The sequence below is a fragment of the Columba livia genome, chromosome 12 (assembly GCF_036013475.1).
Source record: "Columba livia isolate bColLiv1 breed racing homer chromosome 12, bColLiv1.pat.W.v2, whole genome shotgun sequence".
NCBI lineage: Eukaryota > Metazoa > Chordata > Aves > Columbiformes > Columbidae > Columba > Columba livia.
In genome coordinates this window covers 12,160,501-12,179,998 of record NC_088613.1, presented here as the reverse complement: position 1 = coordinate 12,179,998, position 19,498 = coordinate 12,160,501, and the positions used below count along the sequence as shown (strand labels likewise).

At 37.6% G+C, this 19,498-nt stretch overlaps 1 long non-coding RNA gene across 1 annotated transcript in view; it reads left to right on the top strand.

The window, feature by feature from the left end:
• LOC110362878 (uncharacterized) overlaps window positions 1-19,498 on the top strand; it is a 330,506-nt gene that overhangs the window by 263,109 nt on the left and 47,899 nt on the right. The window lies entirely within an intron of this gene.

The following is a 19,498-nucleotide window of genomic DNA, read 5'->3' as shown; positions in this document are numbered from 1 at the left end:
ACCGAAACTAATTTCCAGTAAAGATTTTTCTTGCCCTTTGACGCAAAATGTTCTTGTATAGCAAGTATTTTCATTCCAAAGGCTGCTGTTATACAAAACCCTTTCAGAATGACTCTTAAAAAAACCAAAAATTACTGAAGCAAATGTGCAATGAGCACATATGACTGTCTGTATTAAGGAGCGTATCTTGTTTAATTCTTGAAGAATATGAGAAGTATTTGATTGTATGTGCATTCGCTTCCTCAGCCTTTCACCCTGAGGAGTAGTTTTTCTCACCTGAAATGTTAGGTACTTACTGTCCCGTCTTTCTTCTTATATATTATGTTTTGCATTTATGCCTAAAACATAGTTTATTTCCATTTCTGCCCTATGGGATGAAGCCTATGTGTTCACTGAGTTGACTTGCATCATGTGGTCATTTCCTGACCAGGAACAAGACTCCAAACACACCTCCCTTTTCTCCAGTGCCCAACTCCAGTCATGTAGCAATGGCTTTTGATTATTCCTGAGCTGAGCTGGATGCTGATGGGTGAAATCATTTGTGGCATGTTATCAACCACTTCAATTCACTTCTGCTAAATAATGAAATCCCGTAATAAGTTGAACAGACAAGCAAAATCTTTTAAACACGCTCTGGGGAGCTCTACCTATTTTCTTTCTGCTCTCATGATGTTTCTTTTCTCTATGTGTGAGCTGCTGCCAATGCCAGCATTTCAAATCAACCAACCAAAGAAACATAAAAATACTGCAGAGTGTCTGATAAAGCAAATGTGTGAAGTGGATCACAGTGTTCTTGACTGCATTTTTGTCTGACTTATTAACATAGAGCTGGGACTGGAATTCCCATGGGATTGATGCATAGTGAATTCTGGGTGGATGCAGAGACAACACAAGTAATTTCCAAAATCTGAAAAATTGTCGAGCTTTTTCTGCCTTTTTTTTTTTTTTCTTATTTTCTAAACAAAACTTATCTCTCCAGCTTTTTGGAGCTACACTTTTATTTTGGATAGTTTAAAATCTTGCAGGAGGCAAGGTTTATCCCTCACAGATGAAAGAGAAAATTGGCATCACATGGGAAAGCATAATCTGTAATGCACCCTGTCACGGCATGAGCTCTTTGGCACAACATATGGCAACAGAATTACCTTTGTACTACCCAACTGTGGGATATAATTTATCCAGTCCAAGGGACTAGGGTGACGGGCAATAGATTTGATAGCACACATGTTCAGCATGCTAAAATGCACGACTGGCCTGTTTTCTCTGAAATGTGGAGCTCTGTAGCACGGCAGAGCAATTCTGCCTATTCCTGGCAGATCCTTGTTCTCCCCTTATGATATCACTTATATAGTGTCGTCCTGCGATAGTAATAAAAAAGGATGTGGCAATGTAACTGCTAGAGAAAAATGAAGGAAAAGTGATAAACTGCAACTTTTACAATGTGCACTGTCAGCTAAAGAATGAAACAATTTTAGGCTTGAACATTAAGGACACGGAGAGTACTCAGAGATTTATGCAACAACAATACTTCAAATCATTTTATGGTATCATTGTTTCAAATACCTGAAATTAAAACACTGTAGTACAGTATTACTTCAATAGTTCTCTTCACTGAAGAACAGAGATTTTTATTTGGAAAGTAAAATACCATCACTACAAAAGATAAACAATACATTTTTATAGTTGGGCTCTTGTGTTTTTAAGATGATTTACTTGCCTTTTTGTTTTTTGCCCACTCTAGAGGTCTAAATATGCAGACCATGTTGACCTTCAGTATGTCTATGGGAACTAAACAGAGCTGAAATCTTATTTCTTGTCATAGAAACAAAATTCTGAGGTGTAATTTCTTTAAAAAGTCATATACGATCCATAAATGTGTCTTGGAAACATTGGAAAATATATTTAAATTTTTTCAAGTAGAAGGTTTGATGCTACAGATCTAGTACAAAATGTCTAATAATAATCAGTCATTTGTCAGCTGAAAAACAAATCTGCTTTTTGCTTTGGCAGTAGTCTTTGGTACGAGCTTGGAAGATTTAATTTGAAAGAATTGTGCTTAGTGTTCTTTATTTGGTGTAAAGAATACTATAATGCCATGACAACCATGGCTGACTTTGTTCATGTATGGTGAACTTGATAAGTTTTTTGACATCAACTGTATTTTTCATGCTGGAGGAGAATATTGGTCAGCCTTTTGATGAGATGAGTGTACGTAAATTGTACTGATACTGGGTAGAAGCTAGAAGTCCTTTCGGTGGCCAGTTGAGCCCCCTCTCCTGGGGGCTCATACCTGTTAATATAGTTTAATTGCAAAGGGGAATAGTAAGTTGTAACTAACAAGGTGTGTTGGGGTGGAAAGGAAGGGTGATGGCAGAGCTGGGAAGGCATTCAGAAGACACCTGTGTGAGCCGGAGGTGCTGCCTGGCTGGGTGCTGCTGGGGATGGGCAGCAGGAGATGGGGACTGCTTTGCGGCAACATCTTGGAGCAGGAGGTTTTCATCTGCACACTGGGATTCTTGCAGAATACCCAGTTTAGTACCGATCTTCACCCTTAGGCCATTGTATTTTTTAAGACAATAATAACAACAAAAAAAGGTTGGTAGTGTTTTTCTTCTTGAAGATCTGCTTGCAAGGAGGAACTGGATTAATCCAGAGATGGAGCCCTTTGACATACTTTAATGGAAGACAAGGAACTGAGAATCGATGCCTGTCGTATTTAAAATAATATAAGCAAAAATATCTTGTTTTGGAAATGAGTTCTGTAGCAGTCATCCTAGGGAATATTTTAAGCCTTTATAAAGCAGCCCATACTGTGGATTTCCTTAATTTCTGATTTTGATACCTTAAGAATACAGAAATACTGTTGACTTGTCAATCAGTACCAAACTTGATTATCTAATTGTCTTGATTATCTGAGGCTAACTTTCAGGACACATATCTTTTTTGGGGGAAAGAAAATGTTGCTAACATTTGGAGATGGATATTTTAATTTCTTAGGTCACTAGTGATGCCAATACCAAACAGAGGTTGGCAAATAAATGTTCAATCGTGATTCCTTAACCTAAGTTTGAAGCATAAGAGATTTCCAAGTTATCCTCCATACCCACTCTGGGGTTTTAATTTCCTATTTTCTGTTAGTATTAGGTCCATTCATTCTGGTGTGGCCACAGTTAATAGTGAATTATGGTGAAGCAGTTATCCTGGAGAACAAGTACTTATGGTTAGTAGGTTATAAGTGGGAATAATGAGGGATGGAGGAGAGCATTCTGACAGTGCTCATGGGTGTCAACCTCTGAGCAGAATGTAATGGTTTCGGGACACTTGGGAAACATTTAGGATGCCATATGGCTGCTTCAAATGAAAAAATAAGAAAAAAAGTCTATACTTCCCAGCAATCACTCATTCTGAGTCAGTTTGCATTCAGCCTAACCCACTGGATAGCTAGAATCTGTGTGTTAATAAATCATTTTTCTAAATTAATGTATCTTAGTGTTAAAAGCTTGGCTTCAGGACAGTCTTAACAACGTCTCTTCCCTGACACTGCTACGTTGCTTAGCATATCTCACACTTAACTGTTAATAGAATTAATGAAGTAAACGTTCATTATTTCCTACAAAATAGATTTGTTAAGTGTATGTTAAATGTGTCTTCTGGTGTTCACTGTTACCCTTGCACTTTAGTTGCAATACCTTTGTAATTTAAAAGTTTCACCAGGGTATGAATCCTGCTAAGCAAAAGATAAAGGCGTTTCAAATTGACTTTCCCTGTGGGGTACCTACTGTCCATCAGATAGGGTTTGTCACCTGATGCCTTCCTCTTGTCTGGACAGTTGATCACTGTACCTGAGAGAGGTGGGAATAACATTGATGCCACTCAGGCTAGAAGATCTCCTGGTTTCTCCAGACATAATTTTGGTACCCAAAGGCAGAGGTGGTGGTCAGGGTTTGGGATATCTGGTAGCCGTGTGCCCAAAGGGGTTACCAAGTACAGAAGCTGGATTTTGATAGTGTTGTGATTAGAGCGCTTGCTTGGTGGAGGTTGTCCTAGTCTCTAGTTCTGGATCCCTCTTGGATGACATTTCTTATCCAGGTCTTGCTGTGCTAAACACACAGCCCCATAACTCGTTTCCTACAGGAATATCTGTATAATTGTCCTTTATCTGGTCTCCTTCCTTCTCTCTCTTCCTTTCAGTAAAAGAAACAGTTTCAATGGGAGAGATAGAGAAAGAGGTGGTAGAACCTTTCCTGTATTTTTTCGTGTGATGTATGTGGAGTCTTATCAACAAGGCAGATGTGTGATCAAAAGCACATGAGCAATTTCAGAAAAATCCCGGATGATTTAACTGTGTACAGAGGTTTGTGGCTTTCACAGTGTTTGGGTTAAGAGGTCAAAATTTCCATCAAATTATACTTCAGACACCTGAATCTGAGAATGTGTGTGCATGTGTGTATGTGCACACACACGTTTGTGGGCTAAAATAAATTTTGTCTTGTTAAAAAATAATTCAACATAAAATATTCACTTAGTTATTAATCAGCCATTAGTTCACATTAGGTTGTATTTAAAGACAACAAATTTTCCACTGTAGATACCTGAAATTTTTCTACAATCTCATATTTAGTCAGTGAGCATGTGAGCATCAGGGGTGCACAGGGCACCATTGTGAATGCTATGACTTAGCTGGCCTGGTGGAGACACTTCAGTTCTCTGTGCAGTTAGTACAACACTCAGTCCTGGTTCGTATTTGGGGTATAGCAGCTGTTCTTTAGCAGTGTCCTGCCCACAGCTGGCTCACATTTGGCTGCTTTGGACATTGCATACAACAAACTTGCATGAGCTTGCAACATGCAATACAGAGATACCTTAAAAGCGAGTGTGATGTGAAAAATAAGAGAGACCATAGGAATTGAAAGTGTTTGGTACATTTGGAAACCAGGCCACTCTTGTTTCAATTTCTGCCTGTAGATTGAATTTAGATATTCATATATGAAAATTGGGAAGCATTTTTATCTTCTAAGCCTGCACTGTGAGATGAAAGGTTCTTCTTTAAAGCACCATTTTTCCCTGTCCTGCTGCTTTTTGAATAAAATAAACTCTTTTGAGTTTATTGTGGTTTTTTTTTTTCTTTTTTTCTCCCCCTTTTGCTTCCCTCCAACAGAAGGTACCTCTTTCACACTGACTACCTGTATAATACCTGTTTGTGGTGACAGATAGAGCTGCACATCAATCATGTCAGACAGAGATGGGATCTTGTTATGACACACAGCTCTCAGAACATACACTCTGTGCATATTAAAATGAACTCAGCTGCGAAGTAGTGTATGTACATACATTAACCCCAGAATTAATATTGGTCCCCAGCAGTACCTAATCACACTGCAACCTACCACATCACTGCATGTTACTGCTTTATGTTGAGGTCTCCTTTCAGTGTTGTTAAATCAAACTAAAACAACAAATAAGCTTGAAATTGATCATTACTGCTCTGGAAACAGTTGTTTAACTCCTTCAAAGTCTGTTTACATTTGACATTTCTTGAGCAGAGTCCTTTGGAGATAGATATCTTTTTGTAGATCTTCAAACTGAAACTCAAGGGAAATTCAAAAGACTGCAGCTGTTATCAGGGAACTTTGAAAACAGGATTACTCTGCTTTGGTCTGAAGTTACAGTCCTGCATTTTTGAATACTTCTAGGTGACTTTATGGTTTTACATCAATGAGAGCTGTATGGCTGAGTCTATGCATGTTTTTTTGAAATTGTACAGTCTTCATTCTATTGCTTCTGCATCATGTAGCGAACCACACGGAGTGGAGCATTGGAACCTATTAGTTCTTTCATAGTCTCAGAACTTCGAAGCAATTCAAGTGTTCCTAGATTGTGCAGCCTGCAATTAATGTATCTGTCTGGAATGAATGTGGTAATTAATTTATTCTGAAGATGCATTCTGTGATTGAACCTGGAATGCATGTCACTAGGTTGGTCCAGGTTTACTTTGGGCTTTCTGGAACTCAGCCATTTCTTGTTGCACCAGAAAGGAAACTAGGCATTTATTCTCTTACTACTTTTTCTGAAACTACTACTGCTTGGTTTCCAGTAAGGGAGTTAGACAAAATGCTAAGTAAATACAGCCTTAATGGGACTTTTAAGAGCCTTGTAAAGAGCACATTTTCTTACTAATTGCCAACTTTTCAGGTGCATCTCAGGCACAAATAACTTGGGAACTACAATAAAACCCCTTGTTTGTGTTTTATTCCGCTACTAACAACAGAATTATGGGCCGTTTGCTTGGAGTGCAATGTTCTTGCTGTCCTTCCAGAAAGATGGCACTAGTCCGGCTGAATTTATTTACTTGGACAGTCTTTCCTTTAATGTGCTCATTCTGTACTGGTGAGGGTCACCGGGAACTACTTGTCCTGGACCAAACTGGTGTTCCCTGACTCTTGACAGCAGCCTGGCCCCAGTGGAGAAATGCAGTTGTCAATGAAAACAAAATCTATTTTTAAAGTGATAATAATAAGAATAAATACAAGCTAAATTATCACAGATTTACTTTAGTACTGAATAGTTCCTGTAAGTTCCATGGGTTCAGTGGTTTACAGCTCTGGAGCAGTCTGGCCATGGCTTTCAATTCCAATGTTCCCAATGCTGTCAATGTATCTTTGTTTTAATAAGGACAGGAGTGTATGGAAAGCAATCTTTTAAAAAATAGTTTAATTTTATTGTGTCCAAGAAGGCAAACAACATTTGGGGATACTGTGGGCTGTCGTTTAAGAATGTTCTGTATGTTCCAGCCTGAATACCATAGCTGCTTTTTTAGCCTTCTTTGGGTTGCTAATCCTTTAGAGCTTCAGAGCCCAGAAGCTCTTTATTACATTGAAAATACAGATTGGTAGTTTCACTATGTAACTATGACTTTTGAGGGGTTATGTTGTGCAAAATGTAGCTTATAATATTATTTTTATCAAAGTATTCAGAAAGTTAAGATTCCAAATCTGTGTGTGATACTGCAAACACAGGGAGGGAAAGGGGATATCAGATGAAATAAAAGAATCATAAATAGGATACTCGGTAACTGTTAATTAGAGCAGAAATATTAATTAAGTATCAAGACAGCATAGTGTAAATTGCCATCTTTTACATATTTCTGTGTGGGGAATTTTACACCTTGAAGACTTTTGTAATAATCAAAATCTCAATAGAATTTTTTAACATTTATTAGAACTTGCAATCCATGGTGGCCAAGTGTTTGGCATAGCTTGATTTTAATAGAGTTAGATCTGTAGTGAATTTTGTGGCATTGTCTGTTTCATTAAAGATAATACTAGAAGCATTCTTATTAGTATTTTTCTAAATTGTTGTAAAAAAAGAAATAATTAAAAATATCAGTACTTTTAAGCAGAAGAAAATGAATGTTTTGCCTACAACAGGAAACATCATGAAGGTGCTTGTTAAATTATTTGCAGCAACTACAGATAATCAAACACAATTCAGCTTTCCACACAGTGTTTATTCTCGTTATATATTAAAGAAAGTCACTCTGAGAGTAAGCTAAAATATAAAACAGATTAGTCAGCATCTTCATGCAAATGTAGGGATACACTACCTCTAGAACAGCTTTCAGAACTGCTTGGTCAAGGGAAAAAATGTTCTTTACCCCTTGTGCATTTTCTGCAGGGATGTGTGCTGCTATTGGTTTATGCCAGTGTGACTAACCCCTGAAGCTTTGCATATCTTAATACATCCTAAATTTCACATAAATCAAAATTTGAGATGGTGATGTTTACTTTATTACTGCAAAGAGATCTGCTGGAAGTATTTTGTACACACATCTTACACAAAGTTAGCTCCAAAGCCAGTCCTTATACATGACAATGTATAGCAGATGGAAATCTGCTCTGGTGGGTGAGAAATACCATGTCAGGAGTTGGGCAGAACGGTGGCACTGGGTGACAGGGTCCATCCTTGCCTGGTTGTTGCTGCTTCTCAGCACTGCGGCATCTCCATGCCATTGGGGACAAACAGCGCTTCACGCAGTCAGAGCTGCCACAAGGGTGTGAAACACCTTCACATGGTTTACAAGGGGTAATATGAAATATAGTTTTGACAGCCTGCAGTGTTTGAGGGAGAAATTCTGTTTGTGCTTGTGAAATCCATTTTTTGAAATTCATTTTTTGAAATTTGTATTTTGAAATGCATTTGTGCTTTTGATTTTAGTAGAAAGAAATATTATTTTTCAAAGCTGTTGAACTGCTTTCTTTGTTAGTAACGCTAACAAAGTAAACTGTCTGCCTTTGAATTTCATCCTGCATGAATTCACCCATGTCTTCCAAGAGCTGCCAAGGAGGCAGCGCGGGTGGTTGTCTGCCTTGTCTTGTGGTGACACCTTGGATAAAAAGCCGACAGAAGATTGCTGCCCGGGGGGTTAGGAGGAAGGGAGGCGTTCTCTTCCCCAGCAGGTACCGCGATTAGAGCACTTGCCGCCTTCCTCTGAGCTAGCGAGGACTTCAGGTGAAATAAGGGGCATTATCTGGGACTCCTAGGCAGCAAAAAGGCTTTGAATAGAGAAGGGTATATTCTGTGTATAAAGGCTTTGTAACATCTTTTTGGTTGTTATCATTTCTGTTAAAGCCTTCCAGCCTGGATTTTGCTCATTACTAGTGGGGTTATTTATTTAATTATTTATTTTCAAACCCTTGCTACATTCATCTGCCCAGGACAAGAGGTTGAATTTTAATCTCAACTGTAGTATCTCTGGTTTTCGTAGCATAAAATTGCTTCCCAAAAAATTGGTATAAAACCGCAGGACTGTCTGTCCTGTTTGAAAAATATATCTGCTGGGCTATCCGTGGAATCCTTGCTGCAGAATTTTCTTCTGTAGAAAATTGTTATTTCTTCAAATGATATTGAGGGAATGTTGGGTTTGACAGAGCCAAGTACGCTGCCCTGCCTCATTGTTAAAAAGCACCTTGAGAAAAGAAATTGATTGAGGGGAAAGAAAAAAGTTTAAAAAATGTCTTTTTTGTATTTCTTGTAAGCCTGCCTTCATCTTCCTTTCCTCTGTGCACTACTCATTTGCTCCTTTTAGGAAGGCTCTGGCTCCTTCCTGCACAATCTGAATAAAAACTTTTGTTTCTGGGAATGACAAATATACCTCTTTCGTCTAGAGTGAGGATTGGAAAGTTGTAATGCACAATATAAGCTATAAAATATTAATTCACAAGAAATAAGCAGTGTGTTCCCCTGTGAGATTAAGAGATTACTATCAGGCTGAAAATCTTGCAGGATAACCAAGGCTTATTTGGGAAGGAAAAGCAGTTAAAAGGAGTTTCAGAATGTGCATTCTAGTTGCTGTCTCAACTCTTCAGATGACAGATACTTGGAAATGCATTTAGTTTTATAGATGAAATTTATTGATTAGTGAAGACTTGCCAGGAAGGCCTAGAGAAGACATCACTCAAAAATGATGCTATGAGCTCTCTCCTTCAATGTGTTAGTCAGAGAAGAAGCAAAACATATGAAAATGTTATAAAAATTACAAATTATGGTACTTGACATTAATGAGAAACCTTATTTAAGAAAAATGTGTGGGTAGAGATCAGTCATTAACGGCTATTATGTTTAGTAAGTAGCAAGATCATCTCAGGGCTAGCTCTTCATAATCTTGTTGTTCCTCTTGATCATACAAAATTGATGTAGCAAAGCACAGACAATATTGCCTTTTTCAGTGTCTGCTTTTTCTCTGATGTTGGATACTGATAAATATTGCTGAGAATCCCAAGCGGGTCTGTAAAAGCAAATTTTTGAATCTGAGGCTTTTGTTGTAAATGTGGAACACTCAGTTGACTGAGGTGTTTCTGTAAGTAGTCTACAATGTACAAGAAAAGTTAAAGCTGTTGAATAGGTAAATAACTATCTTTTCTTTTCCTGGTTTTTAGCAAATTAAAAAAAAATCTTGAAATTTGTAAGTGGATCAGTTTTACTTTTTATTTTTTTCATTATTAGAGTTTTAAAAAAAATACAGTGGAGTTGGACATGAAAAGATGATTTGCATAAGATGTAGTAAAGTAATTTGAAAATATTGAAATGAAATATTTTGTGATTTTTGGTAAAAGAATTTCTGTTCACCTTGCAGTGTAAACACTTCAAAAAACTGAGGTGAACTTGCAAAGTATTTTAAGGTAACTGTTACTACCCTCACATAGGCAAATGAACCTCCTTCTCTAGGGGGTTACACTGATGAGGGTTTATAAGTTTTAAGACTGAGTTGCACAAAATTATACAGCAAGCAACTAAGGTAACATTTTAAGTACAAACTGACCGTGTTATTGATCAGGTAGATTGTAGTTTACCCTTCCCTCTGAAGAATTACTTGCTGGAAATAGTAAACTGAATAATATCAGATTAAAGTGAATTGCATTAAAGTGAACCCTGGCTCTGCCACAGCGGGACCGTGGTGGTGTCGAGTTGAGGCAGCAGTGGTCGAGTTGAGGCAGCAATGACGGATCCTGGGATTAGGGTTTGACTTCAGTTTGCAGTGTATTGTGCTGTTGTTGGTAGCAGTTTGGTCCTCAGGTTAGCCGTTGTTTGGTCTTCCGCAGATTATTTCTGTCAAGGGCCAAAGTGAATGATAATGCTGTTAATTTAAAAAGATAAATGTAAGAATATGTGTCCTTTCCTCCAAAACTGATGATCAGACATCTGTATCCTCATTCAGCCCTATGCTGTATAATTTACAGGCAGTAAGTCCAGTCATGCTGCAGTTAAGATATTTTACACGGTTTCCTAAAAGGAATTGAATTTCCTCCAACTTGCCTAAACATGTTACATTCTCTCAGTATCATCTTTTCTGTACTTTAAGTAAGTAATTATGTTGGGCTAGATTCATTACAGCATAGCTTTACAGTGGTGAGATTCAGTTGAGTTTGGCTAAATTACAGTAAAATGAAACAAATATACAGTAATATGCTTAGATATGTTGATCGAAAGCTATATGAGTCAGAGAAGCACAAGGATCTTGGAGAGTGATTATAAATATTACAAAGCAGAAGCCTTGCATGCTGAGGTTTCTCAGTGAACTTCAATACTAACCTCGTTCTTACTTTTGACATGTTTCATCTTTTTCGCTCAGCCTACTGCATCTGAATAATGAGATAGTGACTCTGACACTGAAGTGCTGATTTACTCTTCTCAACATTTCACATGTTTTCCTCAGTTTTGCATCTGTTGTCTTGCTGGCAGCAACCTCTTCCATCAAAACTGTCAGTGTTTTTTTTGAGCTATGAATTTAAGAAAAAATAGGGAGAAAAAAAATCTCCAAAACCTCTGAAGTGAATTTCTTTACTTCAGAAGCACTTCATATGGTAGTTTTCTATCAAGAAGATATATAGTAGAGATAAGGGAAAAAGGAAAGTGGCAATTTGGAAGATCACTAGATAACAATATTTGCTGCCTGCTCTCAAGGTGTCAATATTGCCGGCTACAAAGCTTTTGGGAAGGAACCATTGTACTATTTATGCTACAAGAGGACAAAAAGTGGGGAAGGGTTAGGGGTGAAAAGGAGACTTAGCTAAATTCCACTTCTAATGTGTGCCTGGCAGCAAATGGGTGCAGGAGAGAGAGCGTCAACTAATAGTGCTGTGAAAGATTTGTTTAGTACTCCCTAGGATAAAATAGTGTCCTGTACTATCCCAAAAGGCTTTTGTTCTTTTGATCACTGTAAAGAACACATTTTAAGTAGGATGCTCTAGACACATAGTGTAGCTGGGACAGGTGTTTATTTTGCAGCTGTAGTTCTTACGTGCAGCCCCACAGAACACCAGGAAAACATCCTGATTAACAAAAAGAACACACCTGTTGCTGGTGAACCATGTAACATCTGTGCCATTTCCTTAACTCTGTGCAACTTTTAAAAGTTTCTCTTAAAACTGTGAAAGTATGCCAGATGAAAATAGGAAACAGGAAGGATCTTTAGAAGAGTTGTAATAGCTATGCAGATCGGAGATTACTTATGAAATATATATCATTTGAATTTTCTAACCTATAAATCCTTAATGATAATATTGTTCTATGCTTCTCAATTGAATAATCTACTATAAATTTTACAGTTCATTACAATAGAAACTAATTATTCTGTTCCCACATTAGTCTTCAAGTAAGAAGATATGGGAAAATGAAATCACGCAGAGACTTCAGTGGCATAAATTTAGAATATTTCAGTTTTCACAAACTTTCAGGGTGTTACAGTACACTTCAGTGGGTGTTCTTTTCAACTTCAGTATGTATCCTACTGTTTCTAAGTGATGATAGCTTAAAAAAAGCATGAACCAGAACTTCAAAAACAATTTCCAAGTATTTCTTTTCAGGAAGTAATAATGGTTTTTTTCTTGCTTACTTGCTAATGATAGTAAACGGAGCACCAAAGATTTCTTTGAGAAGAGAGAAAAAGGATTGGGAGAAATGGATTCTGGAAACTAAAAATACATTTCTCCAGAGAATCCGGTTCATAAATCGGAATGTCAGGCAAATATTAGGGAACTGGTTCATATTAATTTGCAAAATGTATTAAAAAGTTTTGACTTATGATGAGATGTCAGATTCTTTAATCCTGTAGTATTTTCAGATCACAGATGATGACAGCTGTTGTAACAGAAAATGAAATAAGTAAATTGCCTGGAAATGTCAGTGTAGTGTCCAGCACAAAATAGCAGGAGAGGTGAGTGGCATTTTGTAGAATGTCCATTTTCATTAGCAAGTATAAATTTGCTGTTGCTGAGGCTGGTCCTAATCATATTGTTTTCTAGTCATTATTTCAAAGTTAGGCAGAAAAGATTCAAGATTCATGCATTCTTAAATATGTATTGGTGTGGATAAGTAATCTTTTCTGGTTCTGTATTTTTAGGTTGTGGATATTTAATTTCTGGCTTGTAGTTTAGAGTTGGAAATTTGTTTTTTATGACCTCTAAGATTCTAAAGTAACAATTTCCTCAGTGTAAGGTGGGCTGCTGAGTACACCTTGAACAGATATTAATAAATCTGATATAGCTTCCTTTCTACTTCCATAATCAAGAAGCAAATTTCCCTTACCAAGACAAAGAAGATTTTGGTGGTCAACTAGAAATCACATTCTTCCTAAAGAAACTAGAGAGACTTGGAGATAAAAGCATACTTTTCCAAATGTGAGACATTCTAAGTCTGATAAATTATTGTTGAGATCCCAACTAAAAAGAAGACTCATTAAAATGAGCTTCCAAAGTAGTATTGAAACCTAAGATGTAAAAGACTTATTACAAACTGTGTGCACACAAAATCTCTGGCTGTTATTATTTTCAAAATGCAGAAAGCAGAGAACAATAAACCAAGCAGAAGAGAGAGAGGATTTGTATTTGCTAATTATTCATTGCTTGAGAAAATGACACTAAGTTTTCTGCAATAAAGGACAGAGATTCTTAATTCTTTCAAGTGTGAACTTTATTCAGCTGTTCCAGGGCAGAGTTAGCCATGTTGCCTCAAATCCCATTTTGTGTTTCTGTACATGTAGCATATTCACAAGCACCATTTTGCTGTTTCACTTCTCAGACTGGCCGGGAGGGATCACGTACATTTAGTAATAAGATCATGTACTGGGGCAGAAATTTTTCTAGTAAACTACAGTCATGTAAATCTGAACATTATTATTCTGTGTATCCTCATTTCCACTGCAAGGGCTTTCTGTTATTCAAAGAGGTTTTTAATTTGTGTGCTGTACACAACATTTCAGACATGATGTGTAAAGATGAAGACCAGTGTCTCATAAAACGATCCTGCCATGTCCTCTGCCCAAAGAACAGAGAGAGCTGTAATGCTGGTAGCCAGCACAGGATTAGAGAAACATTCTAAAATGCGAGAAAGACATTTCCACTGGCAGACAAATTTTCCACTGCAGGTTTTGGAACCCCCTTTGCTTTCAACAAGCACCAAGCCATGGGCTCTCAGCAGCCCATTCCAGTTGAAAGACGTTAGTATGTGTTTTATCCTCTTGTTATTGTATCACTTGGCTGTCAAAGGACACTGGGTGGCCACTGAAGTTATTTCTAGTGTGTGGACAAATCTGCAGCAGGTGAAAGAACCTTGTGTGTTTTATGCTTTCTATATCATATGTTGTAAAGAATCTCCAAATTCAGAGTTTAAAATGTGCCTATTAAACTTTTTAGACATGAAATCTTTTAGGCTGTTTAGCCATTATCAGATTTAGTGCCAGAAAATTTGTTCCCCTTGGTGATTTTAATATTCAGAAAATTAACATTAATGACTCCATACCCAGTGAATTTCTATCACTGTTTAGATTCATTATATCTTCTCTAACATATTTAGCTCCTTAGTCATTTTCTCAATCGCATTGATATAGTGTAACATTTTTCCAGTAAATTGAATAGCTACCTAATCCCTCTTTGATCATTTTATAGTAAACTGTGAAGTTTATTTCCAGAAAGCAGATTGTTAACTGTGAAAATCTGTAAATTATTTATCTCCTAGAAACTATTTTAATGCTGATTTAGTCATCAAGTATATGTTTATGTGGCAGTTTTAATTAAGTTTTTCAAAAGGTTTCCAAGCATATGTCCCTACCTCGCATACATTTTGAACTAAAAATATGATGGTTGGGTTGTGTCCTGATTTTTTTTCTGGAGTATAAGAGATCCTGTATGTATAGGAATAATGCTTATTATTGACTTGTTAGTCCGTTTGTGGTTGAAGAGCTGCTTCCTCACTCAACTGCGTTTGACCCTGGCAGACAACGGTGAAGATGGGAAGAAAAAGCCATCTGAGCCACAATGTCCACAGTAGTTATTTCTCTGTGTGTGGGGCTGAGAAAAGATGAGTGCGCTGCAATGAAAGGTTGGTTAGAAGAACGTGCTGCAGAGCTACTGCAGAATGTTAAAGTGGGATTCTTTGTGTAAAAAGACTACTTGGCTCAGCAAGAGGGAGCTTTGTATTCTTAAAACTTGTAGTCAGGAAATCACCACTTTATTCCAGAGTTGGAAGTTTTTTTTCCCTTAAAAAGTAGAAAGTACTGGAGCATGGTATATGACTACATTTTGTTAATAGTTTGTATTAACCAGATCTATCCATGCTGACCAGTTCAATGCATGCAAACTGGAAACAGTTTTTCCAGCTCTCTTGCTGTGGCAAAATATTGTTCCTGTGATAGCCTCCCATTTCCTTGTTCCATTAAATCAACTTTGCTGCTTCTTTGTACAGCTGTACAGCAGCTCTTCATACTGGGACAATTGATGGTTGGTACATGCTAACTTGAAATATACTGTGTCCCCTTCAGCAAATCTGTGCACAGTAAAATGTACACATGCATGGCTATCATTCTGAATGTTCATTTACCTTCGTGATTGATTGCCCCACCCCTGGTACCCTCATTTATAGACTGATAGGCTGTAGCTATTCTAATAAATCAGAGGCAAGGAACAGACTGCGTTCATACTACCAAGTTCATTGAGCTTCCAGAACAAATTCAAAAAAGTCAGAAAATCTACTGGGAATATTCCATGATCTGAGTTCAGCTCTGATACAGGATTTATTTCTAACTCCACCAGAACTATTTTAGCAATTTTGTAGTATAGGCAATTGAATTTCTGTCCCAGTAATTGTTTATTCCTTTCTGCTGTTAAATTTAATACTATATATGTAGCCATTGGGTCTGTGTGTGTGGAACCTGTTCTGTGGCAGCCGTTCCCAGGAGTGTAGTGTTTCTGTACGCACGTCCAATGGCACAGCAGTTGCATGGGTAGCAGTTGGGATAAAAATGACTGAACGGTGACCAAAAGTTAAATAACTTTTACAGATCCTGAAAATCTTGTTGTTGATGGTACTCTAAAAGAGTTTAAAATGCTTTAGTGAATTCTACAATTATAACTTAGTAGAATTATGGACATATTTGGAGAATTTTTGAGGAACAAGTGCATGTTCAGTTACTGCAAGCTTGTTTGTCATGGCAGGAATCTCAGCTTTCCCTAATGTATAGCTTAGTTCTTCACCCAGAAAATTATGTCCTTTGTCTTACTTGAGAGCCTTTTGTCTCAAAATCTTCAAGTCCTCCTCATGGTGACATGCATTGGGCAAGATTGTACATAGCAAAAAGACTTAGAAATAATGCTAAATGGCTGGAATTTATTCTCATTACCTCTTAATTTGTAAAATTAAAACCAACCAACCAACCAAAAACAAACAAAAAACTTTAACAAAAGCCAAAGTTAAGATCAGGTGAAAACTGGGATTCGAATATCTCCACTCAAAACTGGATAACAAATGTTCAGCACCACTTTTGCCAGCAATGAAGATGTTGTCATTCTTCGTTACAGCATATCAGGATATCTTCTAAGCAATTTTCTGTGGTGATCTGAAAAACTTCAGATGTTACTGACATTTTCCATGCTAAAGTGATATACTGGAACAATTGCCTGTGGGTATATATAGCAATATATTTCTTGTAGTCTGCTTCTGGTTTAATCTTCTAATATGCTTGGAACAGACAGTACTTTTATTTTTTTTCCACTCTCAGCTGTGCTCTCTGTGTCTTCTGTGCAGTGTCATTCACTGATGAGTGTGCTCTGCGTGTTGGTGTGTATGTGCATTTGTCAAACACTGTAGATCAAGAAGTCTTGACTACTTATAACTAAAATAAATTGTATCTTCCTATCCATGAGAAGATTTGTGCCTTCTGAGGGAGGAGAGTCTTCATTAACGTTTGGTAAAGCAAGCTGGTAAATGCAAGCAAAGTCCCAAACACTTCTGGTGTGATACCCCTTGTAAGTGTAGCTAAATCTGAAATGTATTCTCTTGTAACAGAAGCCATTCCTGGCTGCCTCAGTCCCAGCTACTAAGCTGCACTTTTAATACTTTTTTTTTTTTTAATTGTCCTTAGTTTTTATATACAAGCACGTGAATTCTTTGTCCCTACATCTCTTGGTGTACTTCATGGTATTACTTTCTCCAAACCCCCTTTACCAGCATTCGTGTGTGTGGTCAGGTATTAAATCCTGATATTCATCTATCCTGCAGTGTGTTCCGTAATGCTTTCAAATGGGAAGCATTATGTTGTTGCACATGGGCAAGAGTGAGCAACTAGAGTTTCCTCTCAGCCATGGATGGTTCTTGACATATTGTACCCCTTTGCTTGGCTTTGGCATTTAGTTCTCTGTTGAAGAGGTCCTGTAAACTTTTATTGAAGTTAAGGAACTCCTTAAGAGGAGGCAGGCTTTACCGCCACAAACAATGAAATAAGTGTTAATAGCTGGTAAGATCTGTCTGTTTGTCTTCTTTCACCTAGTAGCATGATAATATTCTGATTTTGCTGCTGCTGTGAAGTACTGAATAGTCAAGAAAAATGTAGAATCTCGTGGACCAGAAATCTGCATTAATTAGGCTGGAGGATGTATCACAGTAATACCAGTATCAGTATCACTAAGTCTTTGGATCAAGCAGTTTCAAAGACTGAGACTGTATTGTGAGAGCAGTAAGGGATATACGCAGGCCTACTTTCTAATACCTTGGCATTAAGATTTTAACTGTGCTTGTTATTTGTGAATATACTGAGGTGATTAATTACTGGATTAAAAAGAACTCTTTGATCTTGAAATATTTGATGCCTAATGTCCATGGAGACTCGTCTTAGAACAACTAAATTCTGTAAAAGTTCACGTAATACTGGTCTTGTCTTATCTTTACATGGGTCCTTTCATTAGTTGGAGTAGAGAGAAATTTTTCTGTTGTAATTCTGAGCCCAAAGACCCTCATAGGTCATAACAAGTAGCAAAGCAGTATTGTGCTACAGGAAGGCTTCAGGTAGCTGCTCACCTCCCTGAAACCCTAGCATGGACATAAAAATGTATTGAAACAGATTAGCTCAGCAGTGAGAGCTGTCTCTATGCAGGAAAGACATGTAATGCACACCAGTTCAAGTACAGCCAGCCAGACTGGGATTTTCAGAGAAAATCTACCAAAATCACATTGGTGACTTCTGGTTTTAGTACAGTTAGCATTTAGCTGTCTTACAGGTAGAAAATTGGTACCTAGTTATATGGGTGTGGCTGAACTTTGAACAGAAAAAACTCTACTGCTGTAAATGCAGCCGGATCCAGTGATCTGAGAGCAGAGCTACAGCAAATCTGGTTCTGGTAACATGACTTAACAAGGGAAACTGGGGGCTGCGTTTCATTCATAGCTCATACAAGTTGACAGCCAGAGTAACTTTGTGGTGTAACGGTGCTGAAAGGGAGAAGGTGGTGTCACATGTTTCATTTTCTGCTACAGGGGTGGTAACATCTGGCCAGGAGTAATGAGGAGCTGGGGGAAGTCCAGCTTTACGTTGCCCAGCTGTTTGCTTGGGGAGCGTGAGCTGGAGCCGTCAGTCTCCACCATGCTGCAACCTCACGGCTTCTCTAGAAGTAGACTTGAGATTCCTACTTGACTTTTTCTCAGGCTCCCTGTTGCCAACAGGCACTTCACTTGCTTTTATTGTCAGAATGGTGTAATCAAAAGAAAGGTTTTGTACTTCTCTGCTAGACTCCTGAGATACTATGTTAAATGTTAATGGATTGGGAGGTGTGTGTGTGTCTTTCTGTTAAAACACAAATGTGCTCTTTAAACATACAACTTACGTAGTCCTGCTTAAAAATCTTATTTGTATTTGGAATGTTTGTGGACGCACACAAAAATCAAATAAAGGCTGGTGAAACATTTTTCCAGATTAATAACAAATGTTAACTTTAGTCCCTTCCGGTAATGGCAAGGCTTATTTGGCATTTGTGAGTTCGTCTGCAGGCATATCTCTTGATCGGGCTTCTCCCACTGCAGGAGCTTCTGGCATATCTGGCAGCTCAGTCACTGACATTTCTGTGAGAACTGTAATGCTGCTTCTTAGAGCTCTTCATAGACAGATCTGGCTTAGATGTGAGAGCTAATGACTGGTGATGGGCAGGAAGCTAGATCAGAAGAGATAATAGTCTTTTCTGACCTTAAAATCTTTCAATAAAAATAACAACAATAAATCAAGATACCTGAAAGTTTCAAGCCTGAATCTTACAAAAGAATAAAAGTGGCTTTGCCTGCCACTTGCTACACTGCTAAGTTTTAAAAGCTTACTTTGATAATTCATAACATGCAAAGGATTGCGGTACAGTCTTATAGGTTATGAAGACAATATAAAACTGTTCTGAATTCTCAACTTCATAGCTTATACCACTGTAATTTTGAAGTTGTGAGTATTGTTTTGATCACCTCTTTATATAAAGTCTATAAATCAGCACTTAAAATTAACGTTTGCTTAGAACACAAAATGAATTCCTTTGGCTGAGTTTCTACATACACTGGTGTTATTTCTTCATCATGGAATTGATCAGTGAGGTGACCACCTACATGAATCAGGACATTCATTTTCTATCATAATGTTTAAATTGAGAACTATTAAATGAATTTTCAAATATTGAAACTAACTTGTGAAATACTGCTT